The following is a 4901-nucleotide window of genomic DNA, read 5'->3' on the forward strand; positions in this document are numbered from 1 at the left end:
TGTGACTGTGTAGCAAACTACCCCGAAATTTAGTGGCTTAAAACAGCAATTTATCATTTTCCTTCATGGTTCCTTGAGCTAACTGGGCAGTTCTCCCTCAGGGCCTCCTATGTGGTTGTGGTCAAATAGTGGGTTTAGCTAGAGTCACCTGAAGGCTGGGCTCCTTGGAAATCCAAGATGGCGCACTCACATGCCTGGCAGTTGGTGCAGACTGTGCCCTCAGACGGGGCTGTCAACTGGAGCACCTATATGTGGACCCTCTATATGGCTTCTCATCATATGGTGGTGGGTTCTGGGAGGAAGTAACCCAAGAATGAGCATTCCAAGAGACTCAGGTAGTGTCAAGCCTTGTTATCACCTAGTCCCAGAAGTCCCAGAACATGCTTTTGGACGCATCCTGTTAGTAGTAAGTCACGAGGACCAGACCAGATTCAAAGCATTGAGGACTAGATTTCACTTCTTGATGTGAGGAGCAGCAGGTGCTTGCAGGGAGGGAAGGAGTTGATGGTGGGCATCTTTCAAGCCTATTTATCACAACTGTTTTCAATAAAAAGCTCTGTCAGACATTGCTACGTAGGACCTAAAGCAGAGTTGTTTGCACCCCCAAAGTATAAGCCAAAAGGGTCAGAGACTCCCACCTCTATAGGGATCTCAGCTTAGCTTTTGTTTCCTACAGGCTCCGGAGAGCTCAGCTGTGCTCTGTACCTGGAGGATGGCTCCAGGACACCAGGAGGGGCCAAAGTACATGGCAGCTATAAGACTCATAACAGTGCCCATTAGAAAAGGCTTTGAAGGTGGGCCCTGGCAGCAAAAGTGAGGCAGAGTCAGAGGCCTGGAGACCTCCAGAGTGAATATCTTTGTAAGGACCACAATTCTGAAAGTAAAGAAAACAGAGGGGTAGTTCCTGAGTTCATATGAGAAATTCCTTAGAACTTCCCAGAAATAATTCAAGAGACCTTTGCAAAAGAGGGTTTGGGGGAAGCCAGTAAAGTACAAGTTATGACTACTAATACCATCCCATTTTTTTCATGCCAGCTTGATGTAAAGCAGGTTGTATGACTTAAACACACGAACATTTATGTTTCTGTGCACGTACACGTAAATGTACACGTACAAAGAAAAAAAAATGCATTGGAAGAAGTTACACCAAAATGTTAAGTGTCTCTGCAATCTCTTACATCAGATCTCTTTGATATCAGGACATTGTTTTTAACTCCCTTCTTTGTATATTTTTCTGTATGTTCCCAATTTTCTAGGATGAACCTATTGCTTATATAACTAGAAATAAGTACACATTTCTTAAGAAAAGCATACATTAATGATGGTGCTTGCTCAAGTCAGGTAATGAGGAGAGGAGGTCTACCCCACTCAGGCCCTGGCTCTGACACAACAAACATGGCAGTCAACAACATCTACAACAGATTTGGCCTTCAGAACAACCCAGGGAACAATGAGCAGAGCAGGTCAGGAGCCACTGGGTAAGGACGTCCAGACTGATCCCAGGTGGACCCCCACCAGCTTGTCATACCCCCAGATTATCCTATCCAGGCCCCCAGAAGTTGTGCTTGGCTTACATGCCCACCCATAGGCATTTCACTCCCATGCACATCAGGGGCATTTCATCACACTCACCTCCTTCAACCCAGTCCCCGTGAGTCCTCTTTATTTATCCCCAAGACATCTTCCCTAACCTCCTGGAAGTCTGAGAGCATCACTTCTGCTTCCGACTCAAGGGTAAGTTTCTCACCTTCCTGTAATTCTCTCTGCTGGAATGTCCTGTCCTCCACTCATTCTGATCAGTTTCCCATACCTCTGGGGAGTGGGGCAAAAAAAGAAAACCACAGAGAGGCTGCAGAGGAAGCAAAAACAAGGTGGGCCCATCCTAAGTCTGGTGATCAGTGACCAAGCCGGGTGCCCACTGCCCAAACATGCCAGGCAGCACCCTGCCCGTGCTCCTGGAGCACCCCAAGCTTTCCAATGTCATGGCCAGGGCATTGCACCAGCCCATAATCACAGGGCAGAGGCACAACCAGCAAGAGGAAGAAGAGGTAGACAAGATGATGCAACAGAAGATAAAGGAAGAACAGGAGAGAAGGGAGAAAAAGGAGATGGAAGAGAGAATGTCATGGGAAGAGACCAAGGAACAAATCTTGACATTTCAGGAGAAGCTTTTGGCCCTACAGGAAGAAAAGCACTGCTTTTCCTGCAGCTCAAGAACGTTCTACATGAAGAAGAAAAACAAAGGCAAAAGGAGCAGAATGACCTGACCACTCTGACATCAGCTGTGCACCAGCAGAGCCGGACTGTCACCCAGGAGCTCACACCCTCAGCAAGTGGGGGACAGCTGGAGGACACAATCACCCAGGCATCCTCATGACAGCTGGCAGAGCCAAACTGATGTTTGGACCCCAGATGCTTATGACCCAGCACTACATGGGCTCAGTTGCTGCTTCCAAAGGGACCCCAGAGCATGGACAATTCCAAGGCAACCCAGGTGGTGCTTATGGGACCGCTCAGCCTCCACCTCACCATGGACCCGAGCAGCTAACTTGTAGTCCTACTCAGCAGCTCAGAGCACGATGTTGAGCCTTTCCTGCAGTGCAATACCTATCTCAGCCACAGTCACAGCCCTGCGCCATGCACGGCCACTTTCAGCCCACCCAGACGGGGTTCCCCCAGCCTGGTGGTGCCCTGTCCTTGCAAAAGCAGATGGGAGATGCTAACAGCAGACTGCTTCTCTGACTCACCCTCCCCATGCCCGACACATCCCCAAGCTCCGCATCCAGCCCTGGACTCCCTGCCCCTCCCCGCAGATCCTTGTGTGGATGCAACAGCCCGAAAAGTTGGGCTTTTCAGCTACCAGCCAACCCTGCCCTTGGCTCACCACTATCTAGCACAGCCAGGACCCAAAATTCTACCACAAGTGACCATCAGATTATATCTTCAACCCTCACCGCTCACCATGGAGGAGGGTCCCCAGTGTGTCCGAGTCCCAGGCCAATAAAGTCTACTGTCACTTGAAAAAAAAGGGGGGGCCTCACCTTCTGTAGAAAGCCTCCCCAGACACCCTAGCCCTCCTGTCTCAAAAACCATCCATGCCCAAACTGGTTCCTACGTGCACTCCCTCCCTCACCGCACTGTCCTCACCACATTGCTATGGTTTCTCATCCATTTTCCAAAGCCATGCCGGGGTTCCCTGGGGGTGAAGACCTTGCCTGATTCATCCCCGGGACCCCAGCACCAGGTCAGCATGCCCACTTCCTTCCACACACCTGTTACACCTGCCTCTAGAAGCCGAGGTGTCTAGAGTTAGGCTTACAGTTATAAGGTACGCCTATTGGTAGGGAAGGAGTTGTGGGCTGTCTGGAAAAAAAGCAAATTATTAAGAAGTAACAACGAATTACACACTGTCTGAAAAATGGCAGTTGGAAGAGATCCTCCTAAGTTTCTTCCCAAAATGTCCTCAGAGGGGCAGAAGTTTGCTCACAGCTTTATACGCCTTAAGTCATTTAATTAACAACCCAATCAAGTGAGGAAATAGGGACTCAGAGAAGGGAAGCAGTTGACCTGATTGCATATCATGTAAATGCAGAGCTAGGACTATCTGGCTTGAAGCCCATGCCTTACCCTCCAGACCACAGGAGGATGGAAAGTTGGCCCTGGGGGAGATCTGTAGGCTTTGATAAAGTTAGAGTCACCTTTCCTCAGGGAAAGAGGGAGAAAGAAGGCATTTCTCTGCCTAAAGTGTCTCAGTTGGTGTGTCTGCTTCTTCATGCTTTCCATCATTGCCTGTTATGGGCTGAATTGTGTCCTCCCAAAATGCATATGTTGAAGCCCTAACCCTCAATATGACTCTTTTGGGAGATAGAGCATTGAAGGAGGAAATTAAGGTTAAATAAGGCTATAAGGGTGGGGCCCTAACCCGATTAGACTGGTGTCCTTATAAGAGGAAGAGACACCAGGAGGGCATGCGACAGAGAAAAGACCACGTGAGGACACAGCAAAAAGGCAGCCATCTGCAAGCCAAGGACAGAGGCCTCAGGAGAAACCAAAACAATTGATACCTTGAATGATACCTTGTTCTTAGATGTCCAGTCTCCCAAACTGTGACAAGTAAATTTCTGTGCTTTAAACCATCCAGTCTGTGACATTCTGTTATGGCTGCCCTAGCAGACTAAGGCACGGCCCAAAGCGGAAAAAGGACACATGTTTGCATCTCTCTTTGGCCTTGATTACCCCTAAGGAGCCGGGTGGCAGGAAGATCAGAATTGGAGTTGGGGGGGTATGGTGGAAAACCTCTAGAAAAAGGGGCCGTACTTCTACCAGCTGGGGTAACCCTGGGAACATTCCTTTACCACAGAGGCCGGGACCATCAGTATGTGTGAGACACCTGCACGGACCACTCATCGGGCTGGAGAAATGGCTCACAGGGAGTAGGAGGGCTTCGGCTTAAGCTGGCCACAGACTCTCAGCCAGTCTGATTGCAGTAAGAGGAAAAGAACAAAACTCGAGTGACCACTAGCAGCCACGCACAACAGCCCTACTGAGAGAACTGTATCCATCAGGGAAGCCAAGTTCACCACAGATGGTCCAGAAAAGAACAAAAAAGACTTTAGTAAAAGGACTGTTGAAGAGGCAGAGGCAGAGATAGGGGCAGAGATAAGGGAAAAGATGAGAATCCTGAGCCACCAGACACTGGCAACAGCAGAGAGCTGTTAGCACCACAAGGGCTAGGGGGACAGAGACAGTGTTAGTGAAGCTATGAAAACCAGCTCCCACGCAGGACGTCAACCACAAAATACTGCCAGGAATATGGTGCTGAGGCAGCAAAGAAATACCCCAGGCCTCTCTCTTCCTATTGCTCTACCTCTTGCCAGGGCCTCCCATGAGCCAAGCCTGTC

General features: G+C 49.4%; 1 pseudogene across 1 annotated transcript; it reads left to right on the plus strand.

The window, feature by feature from the left end:
- Positions 1 to 1928: 1928 nt before the first annotated feature.
- LOC309610511 (G protein pathway suppressor 2 pseudogene) lies at positions 1929 to 2927 on the plus strand (annotated as a pseudogene). Its single transcript has one exon. The product of its transcript is annotated as a G protein pathway suppressor 2 pseudogene (transcript).
- Positions 2928 to 4901: the final 1974 nt, after the last annotated feature.

Source organism: Balaenoptera borealis (genome assembly GCF_965194805.1).
Source record: "Balaenoptera borealis genome assembly, chromosome: 1".
Classification (NCBI taxonomy): Eukaryota; Metazoa; Chordata; class Mammalia; order Artiodactyla; family Balaenopteridae; genus Balaenoptera; species Balaenoptera borealis.